This window comes from Uloborus diversus, chromosome 6 (genome assembly GCF_026930045.1).
Source record: "Uloborus diversus isolate 005 chromosome 6, Udiv.v.3.1, whole genome shotgun sequence".
NCBI lineage: Eukaryota > Metazoa > Arthropoda > Arachnida > Araneae > Uloboridae > Uloborus > Uloborus diversus.
This window is the reverse complement of record NC_072736.1, coordinates 131,477,747-131,498,832: the sequence shown is the minus strand read 5'-3', so window position 1 is coordinate 131,498,832 and position 21,086 is coordinate 131,477,747. Positions and strand designations below refer to the sequence as shown.

At 33.5% G+C, this 21,086-nt stretch overlaps 1 protein-coding gene across 1 annotated transcript in view; it reads right to left on the bottom strand.

The window, feature by feature from the left end:
• Positions 1-21,086, bottom strand: part of LOC129224984 (synaptogenesis protein syg-2-like) — a 252,472-nt gene that overhangs the window by 120,226 nt on the left and 111,160 nt on the right. The window lies entirely within an intron of this gene.

The following is a 21,086-nucleotide window of genomic DNA, read 5'->3' as shown; positions in this document are numbered from 1 at the left end:
CACTTGGGAGACCTCTCCATTTGTGAGTGCCTCTACGCTTGTGAGATGGCGCTGGCTGTTAGTTGCCATAGTTACCATATTTAATTTTTGCTTTTTTCTGTTGTTCTAAAGATGTGAATAAAAGTTTAAAAATGGTCCGTAGATGTTTTTATTAAGGTTGCTTGTGCAACAACAAATATTATGATCAGTGAATGGCATTTCATCATTTGTGATGTCATCGCAGAAGTAGTAAATAATGAAAGCGAAACGATTAAAATAATTTTTCAAAAATACTAAATTTAGTCAATTTGTTCAAAAAATGGTCCAATCCTATGTTTTTAAACATGCTCTTTCAGAAAAAAAAACTTTTAAAATTTGGGAAACGACCCCATTATAAGATGCTTATCTTTAAGAAGAAAAAAAATCACGTTTTACTCAAAACTTGTAAATATCTACTTGCATCCCTTTGCTTCTACTGTCTCAAATGTATTTTTAACAATCAAACAAAAAGTATAATTTTTGTTTCATAATACAACAACGGAGCGGGGTAGTGTTGAAGCAGCTAATATAATTTTTACTCCTCTTTAACTTAATGATCTTACAATTAAATCGATAGTTTGTAACGATGGAAACAATGTACAGTTAAAAAAAAACTAATACAAAAATTTAAATTTTCTTTCAAAAACACGCAATGTTTTTTTTTTTTTTTTTTTTTTAAACGTGCCAACACAGCGATATTAAACACGGTAACCATAACTAGAATTTATTCCATGAGGTCTGTTTTATTGGTACTAAAGTCATTAAATGTCATAAGGAAACCGAAAAACGTCTTAAAGTTCACTATGAAATAAGGCAACTTTCAAAACTGAATTCCTTCCGTTTTAATTTACGTTCCGGAGTACGGAAAGTGGTTTTGATTTACGGCCAAAGAATTACCGTTCGCTCTTTCCATAAATAATATATACATTCATAACAACAACCAGGCGAAGTAATATTGCAGCCAGTCCTCAATTTTATCTCTTATATTTTTTTTCTCTGGCATTTTTACTATCGATTTATGGGCCCGCTGGAAGGAGCAATTATTCACAAATTTTCTCTTTCAAAAAGGCTGGGAAAAGAATATGTTTCATAAAAGTTTTTATTTCTGAAAAAAAAAAAAAAAAAAAAACCGTTTTTCTTTCATTTAAAAAGCGTGAATAGCTGAATTGCTCTCAAATAAAATTGTTGCTTGGTATTAAATATTCTTTAGAAAAAATAAGGAAACGAAATAAATATGGTATTAAAAGGTACGTATGAAAATTTAAGTAATTTCTTCCAGCAAAAATATTTTTTTCTATCGGGAAGGAGAAATTTAAAACGGATGCCTAAATGTAGATAAAAATCGGGCCCGTAACCTGGCTTTTGTTTCAGGGAGGGTTTTACCGAACAGATTTCTAATAAAATCTATATGATCAATAAATTCGATTTCATTCTTATATTATTTTGACTTTTGTTACACTAGTTTATTTAAATGAGAAGATTCCGATTTAATTGGCCCATTCCACCGTCACGTACGGGACAAAAAGACACTTCAATTTCATTGGCATTTTGCCATCTCTCTTAATCTTTATCTTTACTAATGATAAAGCTAAAAGTCTGTATGTCTGGATATCTGGATGTCTGTTGCGCGCGTAGCGCCGAGACCATTCGGCCGATTTTCATGAAATTTGGAACAAAATTAGTTCGTAGCATGGGAGTGTGCACCTCGAAGAACCGTTTTCGAAAATTCGAGTTTTTTCTTTTTCTATTCCAATTTCAAGAACATTTCCGAGCAAATTATCACAACGTGCACGAACAAATTACCATAAGGCGGACGAGTAAACTACCGTAACATGGGCGAGCAAATTAACATAGCAAATTGGCGAGAAATTCATCATTCATTATTTGTAAATGTACAGGCGAACCAAATGACCTCTTAATTTTCTACTACGGGCAAAGCCGTGCGGGTACAGCTACTATTTTAATGAAACAGGGGTAAACAATTTTTTAACCTTTGCATTTGGTACAAAGATACTTTTGACACACAGTTATAATTTTTTATTGAACAATTTTGTTGTTTAAAATTTAATTTATTAGCATGCATTGCATGAAGAACATCCAAAGTCAACCTCTTGAACCTTGCTTATGAATAAGTTAATATTTTTGCTCTATTAATGTATTGATGTTAAAATAAATTTTAGATTTTGAGAGCAAAGGCACCAATGTAAAGGAAACATATCTCATTTTTTGAGAAATAATACTTTAATCCGTTGGAAAAAAAGTACTTATTCGGCCATTTCACGAAAAGGTGTGCCACTTTGTCCCTTACGTGACGTTTCATATATTTCACTAAAAAGTAATTATTTTAAAAAGTAACGACGAAATCTTTTGCTTAAGAAATCACACATTCCTTCCCTCCCTCTTAAATTCGCAACTCCAATTAACTATAGGGGGCGCTGCATACACTGTCTAATGGCGGATGAAAAGGTAAAACAGACAAATGCCGTAACTTATAACTTGCTTTGACGCTTAGTGAATGACAGTAATTTTTCATCGTGTTTGTGCGAAGCTTTCTTTTCTATTCTTCTGAAATTACATTACATCATAAACTGTATGAAGCCTGTAATTTATCCCAAAGAAAACACGTGGAATGGAATGTTTTACGTTTTTCTTTAATATTGTTAATCACCGCAAGGTAGCGTATTCAAGCTCTGGAGTTGCGAGTTACTTTTTTAATGAAATATATGAGGCGCCACGTACGGGCCCAAATTACCGTGTTCAGTGGAATTTCCGAATTTCATTGACATGAGCAAATGTAAAACATGGAGCATCTATTAAAAAAAGGAAAAAAAAAAGTAGACTCCTAGTGGGGTTTAGTTGTGCACCTCCCCTTTTGGTTGCTTTCGGGTGTTTCTAAAGGGGTCTTTTGCACCTTTTTGGGGGGAAATCATTGTTAATTTCGATGCAAACTCAAGTGGGGTTATAATTTGGTGGACACCTGGCGATATTTCGGCAGTCTTTTGGTTGTCAAGTTTTGGTGACTTGGCGACAAATTTGGCGATCTTTTTTTTTTTTTTTTTTTTTTTTAAAGAATTTGGCTTCAATTTGGCCACTGTTGGGGATATTTAGAGAGTTAACTATTGAATCACATTAAAATTGCAATAATGGGGAAATAACATTAAATTGCTCTAAAAGAATGTCATGTGATGCACACATCAGATCCTCGTTATTTTCGTCATATACTGATTGGTTTATCCGCAGTTTCACCGACATTTAAAATTTTCTCCCCTCTTTATTAAATCAAAAGGTATGATTAAAACTGAAAAACAGGCGAGGGGAGGGGGAGCGGAAATGAAATGTTGACGAAACTGGGGAGACACCATACTGATAATAGTTTTTCTTTTTTCAAAAAAAAAATAAAAAATGCAGGTTACTGTTTTATTTCCTTTTACTAACCTGTAAATGCTGGTGGTTTTGGATGCTTGTTTTTATGCTCCACTAATAAACTACAAACGAATTAATTTTTTATTTGACTCTTGATTTTGAAATAAGTTTTTTTTTTTCACGTCAATTAATTGGAAACGGTTAAATAACTAATGCTGCTATTATTTCCCGCGTTCAATAAAGTCAGACAAGAACAGGTTATCATTAATTATTATAGTCGATTGCTGTCTACGCAATGAAGTAATTATCCCAGAAGTTGTGTCCAAAAATTTGTGAATTGAAAATAATGTGCATATAATATTTTGTTTCTTAAAAATAATACAGCTGTGGATAAAAGGAACTATGTTCATTTTTATAATGAGACTATATATACGAGTTGACTTCTGAATTTGAGATACTTTAAAGTTAAGTAGCAATTATACTTTTACGGGTTTCATTAATTAGATCTCGCAGAATAACTAGCGTCATCACGATATTCTGTTTCCTAAGACATGAGATAGAATTTAATTTTAATTAATACCGTAATAGTGTTACATAGAATTTGGTTATTGATTCTGAAATCGTTTAAATTACGACACATTTATCCTGATGAATATTAATGAAACCATATTTTGTAAAGTAAGTGAAAGACTTGTGTTGTTTTACTGTTTGAAATATACAATAATAAACTGCAGATGAGTCTGCTATCCAAACTGCATGGCATAGAGAGTAATGCGTAGTTTTAAATGATAAAAGTAATAAATTCAATTCGTCATGAATATAATTATTTGCCTTTTATCGAAAATAAGACAGGGGTCAACCCCTTTTTCTGTAGTAAGAGGATTTTTTTCTTCCAAGTGTGGCAAATTACTCTTTTAAAGAGTTAAATGTTATATGCATCACTTTTATGAGAAAAAAATATCATGGTTATAAGCTGTGAATTATTCATGTGTGTAAAATGCATTTATTGTGAAATTAAAAGACTAATTTAGATAACGTTGAAGTAAAAAAGTAAAAAAAAAAAAAGTATCAACATTAAATTTCACAAATTGCAGATTAGTCCAGACACGTGTTTCGGGGTTACAAAGAACCCCCTTTTCAATGCAAAGTAAGATGGAGGAAAAGAAACCCGACAAAAGCAAAGAGGGAGATTAGCAAGTAACTTTAAAAGTAAAAATAGCGGACTAACTCAACTCCAATGAGAACATTATAAACCAATAAAGATCCAATAAAAATGCAAACTAATTTAAATTTTTTTTTAAACCTGATACCAGAGGGTAATATATTGCTAAAAGCAGGGATGTCCGCAAAGGGGGGTTATGGCGGAGACTGAGCTGTTGAAATTTTTAAATGGGAGTTTTTTTAAAGAGGTCTTTATCTCTATTTTTAGGCATTAACCATGTCACCATCGCTTTTTGGGGGAGGGTACTCTAGCTAAAAATACAAATTAATTGTAAAAACTAATACAAACGGAAGTAAGTAATATTGATGAAATTTTGAGGAATGAGCAAAGGTACAATATTGTTTCAGCTTTGGCTAATGCTCAGAAATTATTAACTTAAAATAAATTTCGAAACTGCCGTCATTAAGTGCATTTCGTAGGGTCTGGTGGGGTAAAGTGGTCATAAAATCGCAGGTTTTCAACTTAGGTAGATAATAAATACAACAAATTCTTTAAACACTTCAATTTTTTTTTTGTTGTTATTTAACATTGCACTATTAAAGAACACGGTACATTGAATTCTAGGAAGAAAAACATTGATTTTAGTAGTTTTATAGCACTTTCTTTTCCCTATGTTTTTATGATCACGTTACCCCATGGGGTGGGGGAAAGTGGTCATAGCATGGGGTAAAGTGGTCATAGTTAAAAACAGATGCAAAACCATTATAAATAACCCTAAAACTTGTATATTTCGGTTGTTTTTATAGTTACAAGTATATTCACGAATACATGCGTGTATACACGAATGCATTCGTGTCGTGTTATGCACGAGTAAACACGTTCCTATATGAGCAGATACATGTATACATCAGATATGCATGCACGTGTCTACTCAAGTATATACGAGTATATAAGCATGTATACGTGATTACCTACAGTAGTGTATACGTGTCTACATGAGTACATACGTGTCACGTGTATACACGTGTCAAGTGTATACGAGTATATACGCGTATGAACGAACATCATATGCGCGTTATCACTTGTATCTCGAGAAAAAACGTGCATACTTGAGTATATATGTGTACAGTAGACTTATAAACGCATATATAAGTGTACATACATACATATACGGGTATACACGAGTTAATTCGTGGATACATCCAGTGCGTCTTTGGTATGTATCTATTCCTATTCCTATTCAGAGTCACAACTGACTACAACTGTATTTATGTCGAGGACTGCATACTAAGTGCCTTGCCTCCATTATTTTATATACCGATAGATGGCAGCACCATCACCGGATCGAACAGTTAATGTGAATTTAGAACTAATCAGGAGCTAATAGCTACCTGTTGCTAGCACCCCCAGAGGTATCGTTTCACTTGGAGGACATTGAGATCACGAGCATATTTAACGTCGCCCTGTCCCCTTCAATGACGACGGTGGGTCTTCGACCATCGAGGTTCGAACCCAGGACCCTCCGGCCCCGAATCCGACACTCTACCGATCGGGCTACCACGGCCCCTGGTATGTATCTACTCACGTATATATAATATGGAAGCACGGGTATATATGCATGTATACGCGTAAACACGATCATATACCTGTATAGACCTATATACGCACATTTACGTGCACACACCAGTACATGTATGTATACACGAGAATATACGCTTATATACACGTCGGCTTACAGACTGAATTTAAGCTCTTGGGAAAAAATCAAAGGGATGTGAGAGGGGAGGATAAGAAGCTAAGGATCATAAGGAAGTTATAATCACTAACGCGCTACATGCACACAAAGCCAGAAACTGATGGATGCAAAGCAGGGCACATATTTGTTGCACAAAGATGATTTTACCTAATATTTTAGTTTTTAAGAAATATTTAGAGCAGTTGTTAAAATTTACGGCCTGTAGTAGCATCGCAACGAAGGCGCAGCGGCTGATGAAAGTTTTTCAGAAGTCTCGTTATTGTAACAGAGAGTGCTTTGTGATTGCGACGCACATGTATTACAGCTGCAGGCCGCAAATTTCATCAATCGCTTTAAAACTGTCTTGAGATCTAAAATGTGTAAAATTGTCTTTGTGTAATAAATTTGTGACTTTTTTTGCATCCGTCAGTTTCTGGCTTTGCGTGCATGTAACGAGTCAGCATTTTGTTTGTGACTATATGTTCCTTATGATTTTTGCTTCTTATCCTCCCTTCTAACACCTTTTAATAATTTGCTCAAGAGTTTAAACTCACCCTGTATACTTACTTGTATTTCTTATGCTTGTATGTAAGTGTCTACTCGAGTACGACCGCGTATATTACGTGTCTACCTTACATAAGTTTTCTTGTATATACGAGTATAAGCGAGCATATACGTGTATAGTAGAATGTATAGCTGTATGGATAAAAAATACTTGGACATACCCATATACGTATTTATTGCCGCATTTATGTGAATACGCCTATGTACGTGCCTACACGATTATTTATGCGTATATATACGCATATACTCGAATATTTAAGCCCGTTTACTCTAAAAACAATACATATTAAGTAAAACTAATATTTAATCTGTATCTGCCTTATACTTAAAGATTAAGTCGCATTGGAAGAACAATATTCGTTAAGCCTAATATTATGACCACTTTACCCCATCTTACTTAAATTGTTCTAAAAAATTACCTAAAATAGATTCAGCTAACTGCTAATGAGTAAGAGTTCTTGAGTCGTGTAAGGAAGCTTCCTGTGCAGTCAATCAGTTCCTAATTCTAACAAACAAAATTTCCCAAGGAAGTTAAAATAGGTGTTTAGATTTTAAAATTTTTCATATTCACGCAAAATTTTTTTTTTACCAAATAAAATTTTGCCAGTTGTAAAATTTTGTATTCAAAATGTAGTTTCTAACTTCCCTACTCTAAAATAAAATTTTCACATTCATTCGAACATTTATTTCCAAGCTATAGCCATTTATTTGACGTATGACCACTTTACCCCATTGACCACTTCCCCCACCAGACCCTATTCTTTTTAAAAATGATGGTCCTTATTGAAAGTATCTGTTCACAGCAATTAGAGTATCATGATAAAATGTATTATGACAAATCAGTGGCGCAGCAAAGGGGGGGGGGGGGGTTAGGGGTGAAAACAACCCCCAGAGACATTGGTTTTAACATAAATGCAAATTATACTACAGTAGTTTATGCATATGAAAGGGCTGGGCTGTTTTGATTTCAAAAAGAAAAACCCCTCCAGAAGGTATTTGTGGCTGCGCTAGTGTTACAAATGCATATTATGATCATATAAGGCTGTGAGAAGCAAAGGGATGTGAGTGGACATTTTCAAGTTTTGAGTAAAACGCATTTAAAGTACCGATCCTAGGTAGGCTTTTATTGAAAAGTGTTCTAAATCATGTCGTATAACAGAAACTACCAGGGCTACTAGTACTATCTCTTGCGCCAAGACAGAGGAGGGGCTCACCTATCATTTGTACTGGTTAGCTCCAAATTTTTAATTTTGGCACTTACATCCCTTTGCTTCTCACTCCGTCATATATGAATTTGCCCTTTTCTGCGTAGTCCGGATACCTTGATTTCATTGTCAAAATGCAAATTCATACGATCTGCAACAGATTTGGATGTATGAATGAGATTCTTTTTTTGGCAATGACAATACTTTAGCTGATATTTTAGCATTATTAAACCACTCAAGAGCCACAAAGTCTTATTTGCAGCTGAGCTTAAATAGAGAAACTGCTCTTTTGCAAAGTTTTACACCTCCATGTATTTGATCCAGATTTCACAATTTAATTTCAAAAAAAAAATCCTATTTCCATATACAACTGACTGTAAAACATTGTAGGGAATGTAGGGCAAAGTGAAATAGCGGTACAAAGTGAAATTGTGAAATTATTATTTTGCTTATAGCGCCACCTCTCCAGTAATATTGTGTACATGTTAACACATATAGTTTATTCTAGTCAAGTAAAGATTTTCTCTGAAAAATCAAAGAACATGATAAAATAATGCCAGCAATTTTCAAAAATTGATATTCATATTGTAAGAATTGTTGTAAGTCAAAATTTATTTTTGTTGTTATCTTTACTAATAATAAAGTTGAAAATCTCTTTGTCTGGATATCTCTGTGTCGGGATCTCTCTCTGTCTCTCTGTCAGGATCTCTGTGATGCGCATAGCGCCTAGACCGTTCGACCGATTTTCATGAAACTTGGCACAAAGTTAGTTTGTAGCATGGGGGTGTGCACCTCGAAGCGATTTTTCGAAAATTCGATGTGGTTCTTTTTCTATTCCAATTTTAAGAACATTTTCCCGAGCAAAATTATCATAAGATGGACGAGTAAATTACGAAATTATCATAACGTGGAACCGTGACAGGGGCAAGCTAATTGGCGAAAAATTCACCCTACAGTATTTGTAGGGTGCCTTCCTTATACAGGCGAACCAAAAGACCTTTCAATTTTCTACTATGGGCAAATCCGTGCGGGTACCACTAGTTAAGTGATAAAGTTGTTGCTATTAATGTTTTAAATATCAGTTGAGACCCACTAATATTCAGTGCGGGATTTATTTTTTTGATATTAAGCTTATTTATATTTTAAATGATTTGTAGGACCGTTCCACGTTAATATCAACCCTTTGACCCGCACGTGACGGTTCATATAATTCATTAAAAGGTATTAATTTTTAAGGGTTATGATGACTTGCATTGAAATATTATTTACTATTTTTGGCAGTAAAATTGATCCTCCAAAAAGAAAAGTGGAAATTTTCCACTTTTTTTTTCATGGGGCAAAATGAAAAATGAAATATTGTTGAATTGAAATATTTTTTTTCGACTGTGAAAATTTTTTTGAACAAATTAATGAGCAAATAAAAGGATAGTTGAATAAATTAAAAGATAATGAAAATTAAACTAATAAATATGTTAATTAATTAATTAATACATAAGGAAACATAAATGAGTAAATAAACTAGTGAATGAAAGAGAAAAAAAGTGAATGAATGAAGTAATATAAGAGAATCATTAAATGAAGGAATGTCAATAAATTAGTTAATAAATGAATACGTAAGTGATTTAGTAAATGATTGAAAAAGACACCAAAATGAACTAAGTCACTTTGCCCCATCCACTTTGCCCCGCATGCACTTGACTAACTGTGAAAATATTAAAAATACAAATAAGCTAAATGTTAGCTAAATGACTACTGTACCGAATATTAGAAGTTCCCAATTAATATTTAAAATGTTAATAACAAGAAATTTATCATCTGATAATATCAAAATAGTTTTTGGCTTACAACAAAATAATCTCTCGCTTATACGCGACCTCTGTTATACACGTTTTTCACTTATACGCGTTTTTTTCACGGGCCCGGCCAGCGATATAGGGAAACAATGTTAATTCTTGTTCATTTATGCGCGAAACCTAAAATGCACCTTTCACTTATATGCGATAAAAAATTTTTAAGTTTTAGTTAAATCGCATATTTGCGCTTTGCTTATCCGAAGATTTGTACCCTTCTTGTTCTGTCTCTTGGAATGTATCGCACGCCTTTATTCCATTGTTTGAATTCTTCCAAACACACGTTCTTTTTTGCACAAGTGAGCAACTGGGGGTGGAATTAGTCTTGTGATTGACATCGAGAGGGGAGAACGGGTTACATACGAAAAGGTTGTCGTCAGTAAAAGTCGTGGTCAAGCGGTAAGCATTTACGTTACCTTTCGAGAATCTTTTGCATCCTCGTAGACTATAAGCTTTGATCATGCGACATTTTTTAGGTTTTGGGGAATTCGCTTACGCGCTGTACAGTGTATAAAACATGACAGAAAGTACAACCTCATTTTTTTAAAATTACAATGCATAAACCGAAATTATGTGCATATTTATTCATTAGTATTAGTAGTGTACTATTAGTCTTACTACAACTAATGTAAACTTATTGCATTTAAGCTTATTTTTGGGTTTTTCGCTTATGCACGAATTTGTGCGCGAAAATTTCGTTGTCCCCTTTGGTCGCGTATAAGTGAGAGGTCACTATTACAATTTGAGGACCAATTTTTGAAAATTGCTTGTATTATCATGTGCTTTGATTTTCAGGGGTATTTTATTCTTGACTGGAATAGACTACATATGTTACTACATAGTTAAAATATTACTAGGGAAGTTTCACTAAAAGAGGAGTAAATATTTCACCATTTCAATTTGCGCCGCTATTTCACTTTACCCTATATTTCTGTAATTTAATTTTATATTGCTATACGATTAATGAAATATATAATTAGTTTATAACATGACATTTTATATGTGACTCACGCTACATTTCCCCTAAATATTTTTATTGACAGTAAACATACATACAAAAAATACGTAAAAAACATATTGTTCTTAATTTTACATATATATCAAAGTTGAATCTATTATGTACATAATAATTTAAAAAAAAAAATGAATAGAAAGGTAAATTCAATATTCTCTGTGTTATGGTGTACTTTGGCATGGAATTAGTCAAACATATTTCTACTTAACTACATGTGACTCGCGATTTACAGTTTGCCGACCCCTGTTCTAAGATAAAAACAAAAAGCGCTGCTTAAACTTGTTGGACATCTTAGGCTTCCCTGATTCGGAGCATGACTGACAGAGCTTAGGAAGAATTATTTTGGATTTTTAATACAGATCTTGGGTTTTCTTGGGATTTTGTTTGAAATTTTTGGGGCTTTAGTGATGAAAACGATGTATTTAAAGATAAAACATAAATTTTGACAGAGTGTAATTTTTTTGGCAAAGCAATCTAGAATGGGGGTTTTGTCCATGCATTTGCTGTGACTAGATTCGCTGAATAGCACTTTGCGGTGATTTAAGAAATTATCTAAACAGCGATGGGTTGTTGTTAAACTTAGTAGGTGGGTCAGCTTGCACTATAATGGAACTTTTATCGCTATTTAATACCTTTTTTAGTTATTTAGCAGACGATTTTAAATTTTTAACCGAACTTTTATAATGTTTTTTCATAGCATAATTTATTAAGTGGCATTTTTCCTTTTAAGGAAACTTCTAAAATGTCTGTAGTGCTGGTTGGTAATTTGGGGGATCGATGGGTAATGGACCTCCTGAAATTTAGAAACTTGATTGTACCTTTCATCTTTAAGTATTTTGTGTTTTTTCCTTTAAAATGCCCTAGGTATGTACGTGTTGCTTCCTCCCTCCCCTGAAAAGTATTAAAATGACAGGCCCATGCACAAGATTTTTTAAAACTCTTTCCGACCACGTTACTTTAACTTTGCCTTAATTCGGCGTAATACAATTCACGACTCCTTGCTTGTATATTTTCGCTGGCTCAAATTCCTTGATTCTATCATCTGCCCTCTGAGTGGGCTAGATCAAATGTTTCGATGCTACTTATCTTGAGCCGTGAAGGGTTAGGAAGATAATAGCGCCAATCTTTTGAGGCTTTTCAATAAGTAAATAAATGAATAATCTCCTTATTTGGAGTTCATAAATTAATTAATACTGACATGATAGCTTTAAATGTTTGATTGAGACAATTTGACTATTCCTGCAGTATTGAGGGAGGAACCATACTTTTAGAATAATTAAAACGTCACAAGAAATATTGTTTCTTCTGCACAATAATAAAAGCCATTTTTATAAGCGTTATCCTCAAAGATTAGACTGAAATTTAATTTGTTTTACAAACTTGAATTAGCTGGAATACAAACACATATTTCGTTACGCTGTCACAGGAACGCGCCATAGAAGAAAACATCAACAATTTACCGAGCACAGAGACAGGCTTCTTGTCAGCCCCATTAATTTAATTTTCCTTCACGAGAAGCGGAAAATTAATAAAAAACTTCACCTGCCCAAAATGTTACGATTTAATTCCGAAGCAAAGCAAGCGGAATCTTTCCCTTTCTCTGGAGAGGGAGGGGTTGCTGGTTCGATCATTCCTTTCACATCAGTGTAAAAAGAATAAAAAAAGAAATAAAGAAAAAAAAACGCAACCCTCCCGCGCGATTCACCGCAAACATCTCTTGTCTTGGATCAAAGTATCAACCGGGATAGAGGAAAAGAAGAAAACAGGGAAAAAGGTTAAGGGAATGAAACACATTCTCTTATCGGATGCGATAGAAGTTGTCAGAATATATTATTCTCCACGAGGTGATTGGAAGGAATCGAAAGGCGGGGGGAGTTTTAGAACGAGTCTAGAATGTATTCAGAACTTCATCTGCCTCGGAGATGTTCACTAAGTTTGGTATATGGTGGATTAAATTCTTATGGTGAAGTATGGAAAAATTTCGGGAGTTAATTTTGGATGCGATGGAATTTTCTGCTCCATACGTTTTGCTTTTCTTATCGAATTTTATGAATATTTATTTACATAGTGGAGCGAGTAATATGAGTTTTCCTATTGATATTATTAAAATAGCGTAAAAGGGGGAAAATAATGTCAATTAATTTCATTGTCCTCGTATATGATTTTTCACATAAAAAAAACTGAATAATTTTTGAACCGTAAGCGAGATTTACTTAAAACTTGTCGGTTAATTTTTAGCCACATTGGGATTTCCTTCTATTTTTCCTTTTGAGTACTATAGTGCATACTCTTGTTGTTCATTCTTGTAGAAATTATAAAAACACAATTCTGATTGTGTGTCGGTCTATTGCCCCACTTAATTTTTATAGCCCGTGACAAACGCTGAAACTCGTGGCAACAAAGAGGGCGCTACAAGGAACCCCTGTTTCCATTACGTTGCCATTGATTGGTGGATGCAGGGATTCCTATCAGCGCCACTTGTGGTCAAAATGGGCGACGTCCAATCAAAAATAAACAAGCTTTGAAACGTTGACATTGGTTGGTGGATGCATAGTTGCATCGGTTTAATACAGAAAAGTCAGAAGTTGTAAATTGCCATTAAGCGTCAGCGCCATCTAGTGGGGCCATGATCGGCCTACTATTCGGGCAATAACAACCTGATTGCGATTCAAAAGAAATTTAATCGACACCAAGCTTTAGAAAATTAGTCCAAATATTACACCGATTAAATGTTTGCTAAATGACACAATGTGAAAATGGAAAAAAGAAGGGGGAAAAAACAAAACAAAAAAAAACCCCCTAGTATCCAAAGTGACCAAAATTACGAAAAGATGTGCTTAATGCAGGACGGATCACGACCCCAATAGATTGATAGATTGCTTGAAGTCCTGAAGGAGGGCTTTGCTATCGAATCTACTACTTTTGTGGCTCATTTTTTTCTGAGGTATATCAAATAGAAAGTTTCCGAAAATTACACCAAAACCAGTGATTGCAATACCGGTATACCGAATACCGGTATTTGGAGCTATTTTGCAATGCCGGTATTTGATAGGGTAGAATACCAGTATTTTCGGTATTAGTTTTAATTAAAGTATTTTAATAAAATATTAGTTTTTAATTAAAGAGCTTTCAATTTAATTAATTAGACTAGCCTGCGTGCCCGGCGTTGCACGGGCTACTTAAAAAATGAAAGAGCTGTTCAATTGATGTTTTTGTATTATTCTGACATCAGTTTCTAAAGCGCTAAGGAGTAAATAATTACACGTAATGCAAGGTTTGCAAAACACCAGTAGAGCATATTTTTGGCAAAAACCTCTTTAACGTTAATCATATTTATCAATAATATAAGTTATGAGTATTTTCAATTAGCACAAAAGATGAAAATATATGCATTCTCAACTATAATATGTGCTCACTTTATACTGAATTAAATCTGATAGAATATATCTGAACTATTTATGTACAATTACAATCAGCTTTTTACATAAAATGACACACACTTTTTTATTGATTACGTGAAACTAAAGCACCAAGACTTATTAAATACCAATAAGCATTAATTTAATATCAAGCCATCAGATTCCAATTAAACTTTAGTTAAAATCCTTAAAAACAATCTTTTTTGTTCAACTCTGTTTCACTTAAAGAAATCCAAACAATCTTAATTTAACGTGTTCTTTTAACGATACAAACTGTATTGCAAAAATCGAAACAGGAAGGAAAAAGAGATTTATTACAATTCGAAAACTCACCCATGTGACGGAAAAAAGTCCAACAAAATAAACATAAATAGTCGCACATCCTAAATGTACCCAAATATGAGGCCGGTGAATGATAAACTTACACTTCAATCAATAAACATTACTAAAGAAACATTTTTCATATGCTGAAAAGAGTTAAGAACGTTGAATGTGAAAAAATAAGAAAGGACAGACGATAAATGTCCGAATAGAGCAACCAATTTTAAACTAATTAAAAATGAAATTCTAGATGGAAACGTTGTTTTAAGATTTGGACAGCAGCCAAAAAAATCTCTTTTAAAACAATTTTTAGAATTCTATTTGCTCACCCATATGCAAAATGGCAACAGGAAAGAAATATAATTCCTGAATAGCGTTATGTTAATTAACGTTTTAATTAATATCTCCGCTAATTAAAGTCGTACAATTATGAGATTGGTCCTATTGTTTTCTTTGGAAAATTTCGAATTGATCGGTATCTCGTTTGACTCCCGATTCGCAGTGGTTCTCGAGAAGATCGATCTTCAGACAGACAGACAGACGGACGCGAGCAGATTTTAATATTATAGTGGATATCTACTGTTATTTTAACTATAAATTTCTTTTTCGATGACAAGTCCCAAAGTCAATCTATTGCAGTAAAAATTTGGCTTCAAAAGCATTAATTTATAGAAAATCAATGAATAAAAGTATCGGAAAGATCACAAAATGATATTTTCATCACCAGATGGTGTGATGAATCACACTTTCGTGAGTTTATGTGAACCACGTTTTTATTTTCTCCATTTCCTTGACTTGCCCTCTTGTGAAAATTAATTTTAAGTGTAATAAGAATGCGTCTGTGCTATGAACAATTTATTCCAATCATCAATTGCATCAATTCTTTATGATATCTTCCTTAAATATTTGTCTCAACTGTACTGAGTTTTGAAAAAACCTTTTTTTGTGTTAGTACAACAAATAGTAATTTGTTGCCACCGGCATTAGCGTGCTGTTCTATATCGCTATTCAGCTTTATACCCCAGCGAAATAACAATTATGATACCTGTAATTAAATACATTTGTAAAGAGGTAAGGCATAATCAGTTGGGACACATTTTCAGTTAATACAGAAAAAGAATTGTCGCTCGAAGGACAATTACTATATATATAATAGTAACTGTTCAGCTATAAGTAATAATTAAAAAAAAAAGAAAGAAACTACCCACACTACAAAAGAAACCCCCACATTCACAAAAGTGATTTTTTAAAAACTCACAAGTTAAAGACCAAATTATTTTACGATGGTGAACTTCAAGGCAACTACAGGGTATCGCGCAATTTTTAACAGTACGACTTGCGTGAATTATGAAAGCATATTTCAACTGCAGGAATTTTTTTCACTAAATGAGTTCCGGGCATAGTGACAATGAAAAAGATGCATTATGTTTTTTGCTATTTGGTTTTTGTTGTGACACTTGTTTCTTCATTTTATATTTGTTCACAACAAGTAAATAACGCACTGTTTGCACAAAATAATAAAGTATGACAACGAAACATTATGCTTTCGAATGTTTTTTTGGAAAATTTCTGATACCGGTATGACGTTAAAAAATACCGAATACCGGTATTGCAATCCCTAACCAAAACGATAGATGAGCTCAAACCACACTTCATGTGATCATCAAAAGCATAGGTGTCTCGTCAGTTCACGAAGTCTGTGCCCCATCATAGCATTGATGGCAAGAATTTTGAACTCGTCATAAACTGAATTCAAATGTCTGTAGTTAATTCTTATTTTTCCATTAATTTTTTGAATGCTTCAGGTTTTGAAAATTTGAATTTGTACAACTCAATACTTGGTAATTTATACTTGGCTTTACTTGCATCAACTTATATAATTGCCATTTCTTTGCTGCGATTTTTACACGCTTAGTTAATGCGCTTAAAAAGTGGTATTCTTTCGTCAGAAGTACTTTTACAATTCAGACATTTCTCATCTTGGTGATGCTTTTTCATTTCATTTATTGCAGTCATCTTTGGTCAAAGTTAAGAAAAAAACTATTTGTTTAGTGATAGGGGGTTTTCGCTTTTTTTCAAGGAGCTTTCTAACACAACATGCCAAATAACGAAGTGAAAAGTTCGATTAAAACAAAAAACAAACCCGCTAAACAATTAAAGTAAGACATTAAAGTAAATTCGTCAAACAAAAAGAATAAGCTATTAAATAACATGAAAAATTCCTTTCAAATAACCGCCAACAAAATAAAACAACATTAAAAACTCCATTAAAATGTAAAATAATTCTCCAAATGAATACATGAGGTTAAAGAAAAAAAAAAGATCGTTCCATGAAAATGTAAAGTTCAAGCAAAAAAATCGAATAAGGCGGCAAGGCAAAAGCAATTTTTCTGGTTTCGCCAATTTATAAAGTAAACATGTCGCCAAATGCCATTTAAGTGATTGTAGTACTTTAACGGAAAATAATAAAAAAATCCTAACTTCTTGGAACAATAACATTTCAGTTAAGATTAAAAAAAAAACTTCAAGTTCGCAATCAACTGCAGCATCAACCAATAATCATCAAACACATTTTATAAATTTTAAAAACTGCAATAAATCTTCGCATTTATTAAGTCAAATCTCAATTCACTACGGCTAAAACTTTGCACAATTTACAAATATTCAAACATGTAGTGATTCAAAAATATTACACGTGTGATAATCTCTTATGGAAGCCAATTTTCAAGAATAAGCTTTCTTTACTTTCCATTTCAAAACGTCACTGCCAGAGGACACGGCAAAAAGGTTTCGTAAAGTAGCAAAGGAAAATCATTTTGGCTCTGGGCAAAAATACTTCTTTATGATGGGGAAAACAGAAATAGGTATTAAAATGGATTTGCAATCCATGAGTTCATTTTGCTTCCAGAAATACTAAAATTTGTTCTGAATGTTCATTTAGACATTTTTTTTCCTTCCACCGCACATGTTCTTTTGCAGTGGGTATGTTTTTTTCCGTTCTTCGTTTTTTCTTTCTTTCTTTTTTTCTTTTTTTAAGTTTTATTTCAGAAAATGGTGTTGTACTAATGTTCCATTTGAAGAAGAAATCTTCAGTATCGTCTGTTATTAAAAATCAAATTACCATTGGGGGTGGGGGGGGGAGGGTACGGGCTTACGAATGTATTACAGTCGGACCTCTATGTATCGAAGTAGTAAATTGCCGGAAAAAAATTCTATGTATAGAAATTTCGATGTATGGAAATTATCTTATTTTATCATAAAAATCTCCTAAAACATTAAAATTAAAGCTAATTTTTGTGTATGAAACCCTATTTCTAATTTATACGAGCATTGGATTAAATGAAAATTAATAATTAAAAAATTAACAGAAATTACATTTTTGTGTCTTCATACATCTTCATTCTTCGGCAATTCAACTTGATCCGCAACATAAGGGGGATTTTCGTTTTGACAATGTAATCGAGAGAAAATTAAAAAATCATTCTACCTAACTTGAATGATTTTTAATGAAGCTAAAAAGATTAGGAATGATAATCAACAGAGAAAAGGGATAACTTAAAACTGATTTTACAGCGCTACTGGTTAAAACGAAGATTTTAAATAAACTTGAGGGAATTTAAGAACTCCAGAACGAAACAACGACCTATATACACACCCCTCAACCCCAGATTCCTTATGAGTTTCGTAGCAACCTTTAATGAGCATAATTTTCTCCCGTAACCTTCAGTTTTCATGAGACAAACAGTTAAAAGTGGGAAAAAAAATCTACGAATGTCTCGAAAATAATTTCGATTTATAGAGATTTTTTTCGATATATAGAAACAATTTTTCTATGTAATGAACATAGAAATTTGCTGGGATTTCGATATATAGAAAATTTTGCTATGTGGAAGTTTGATATATGGAGGTTCGACTGTATTTTGAAATATCCGTATTTCAAAACTTTCATTCTTCGATACTAGAATTAACATGATGTTTCTTTTTCACTCTCAGAAAACATTTTTTAATAAATTTTTCTAGTAAATAAACTGAATGATGCTGATGATTAGGTAAATGCTCAGATTATAAGTAAACGCCATGCTCAATCTCACAAACAAGGGTCCAGAGCGCGCTTCTGAGAGCTAAGCTAAATACACATCCAGTCTTTCAGGCAAAGTACTGCCCACCTCTGAGAAGTTGAGCTATGGCCCTGAGCAAGTCTGTTTCTTTCGAGGGAGAGCAATCAGTAAGAAGAGGAATTGTCAGGCGCAGAGTTGGGCTACTATTGCAACCCTTTTGTTGGAGAGAAACTCCCGTACCGCTTGCTGCTTTTTACCTGAATTATATTGTTCGCCAAATCGGCAATAAGACTGCAAACTAAATCCGTAAGTTCTTAAGCCGTTTTTCCTCACCCCTATTTCAACAAATGGAATCGTTTAATCAGTCGGGCAGCGGAGCTCAACTTACCAGAGGTGGACAGTACAGGGTGACCAGTAATTAACGCGTTGATGTTGAAAATTAATTTCTCTACTACTGCTGATTCAAAATGGTCTATTGAAATTCTAAAACAAAGTACAATAGTTGGGAATGAGTTTAATGCATGTTCGATGTGTTTTCCATCTCTAGCTATAATACGTTGCAGACGAATAGCAAAATTCTGCATCACTCGTTCAATGTTTCAATGACCACCTGAATCGCAGTTTTCAGGTGTTCGATGCTTTTAGGGGTTTCCAGCGTAAACTTTGTCTTTGATATAGCCCCACAAAAATGAATCGCAGGGGTTCAAGTCAGGAGAATAGGGTGCCCAATCAATTCCTATATTTTTCCATTTTGGGTACCCTAAAGCCAAGTGATCTTCAAGCAGTTCAAACATTTCATTGTTACGATTAGGTGGCACACCGTCTTGCATGAACCACATGCTTTCGAAATCTGGCTCACTTTGAGTTGCTGGAATAAACTGATTTCTGAACATTTCCACGTATTGTTCAGAACTGATAGTCTGTTCGTTGTCTTTAGCTTAAATTCAGTTGTAAACTTTCCTTGAGTGATAATTGGGCTGTTTTTGTTCGAATAATACGTTCGAACAATGAAAATGCTCCCAAAACGCTATGTCTCGACATTTTCACTGAAACATGAACAACAAAATCCAATTTGAAGGTCACAAATAAACAAGTAGGATACATAAATTAAAATAGACATACATAATCGGTTAGGAACAACTAAACCGATAAATTTAGCGCCAGAATGAAATCAGTACATGTTCCACCAAAAATGCATCCTTTTCTTCAAATAAACTTAAAAGCAAGTAATATCTAAGAACGAACGGAAACATCCAGACAGCAGACAACTACACCAAGATCCTCGAAACTTCCGTTAAATTCCTCCTGTCTTGGTTCAGAAATACCACCTTGAATTGACGGTAAATAGAACACTAACCGAACAAGTAGAAAACGGACACGCGTAGAGCAAACAGATAGCTAGCTGTCTTCCACCCTTTTCCACTAAATGTTCTCTTTTACCGCATATTTAACTTTCGTCTGCATTCTTTAATTCGATCCAATTCCTCATTCCTGAGTTTCAGTCTCCGGGATATTAGATTAAATACGCGGCAGCGATTCAAAGGGAGAGCACAGAGAACCTTTATTATTAGAACGGATCTCATTAAGTTGCAATACGTTGCCTTCCACGCTCTCCCATTGTGTCTGAGAAATAACATTAGAAACATGTATGACCTTTTCATTACTTTCATGTCTATTAAAAAGGGTTTTCGTAATGAAATACCTTCCCGCCCATGCTTAAATGGAACATTTTTGCATTATAACCAGGTAAAATAGCGGGAAAATATTCACGAAATTAGAATAATTTTGTTACATGGCAACGCTAATGGATCCCGCCCGTCCAGTTTAGTTTTTGTTCTGATTTTAAGGAGAGTTTTCCATTTAAATACATGTTTTGGATATTTAAGAGCAAAGTTTTATTTTGTAGTACACCAATAATTATTTAAAAAAAAAAGGAAATATAATAAGTTCTACGCATTTACGGTTTAATGTAACTACATTCAGTGGAAAAAATGGAAAGTTGGACACTGCCCATTTGATGCAGAAAGAAATGTATAAGGGGTGTAAGGTAGGGTGGTTCACACATAAATGTCAAAAAAAAAAGTTTCTCCTAGATAACGAGACACCCTTCAATATTTTTAGATTAGTGGATAGTAATATAACTGGAAGAATTTTAACTTCCTATTTCAACTGAAATAGGGTGCTCAACAACTCCTCCCCCTCAAAAAAAAAAAAAATAAATAAATAAATAAATAAAATAGGGGGCGAGGGGTTAACAAAATATGAACTGAAAAAACAATGCTACACATTATCATATACACTAGTAATATGCATATACATTGCAATAAAATAATTATTTACAAAAAAAAAAAAAAAAAAAAAACAGCTGGGGAAATG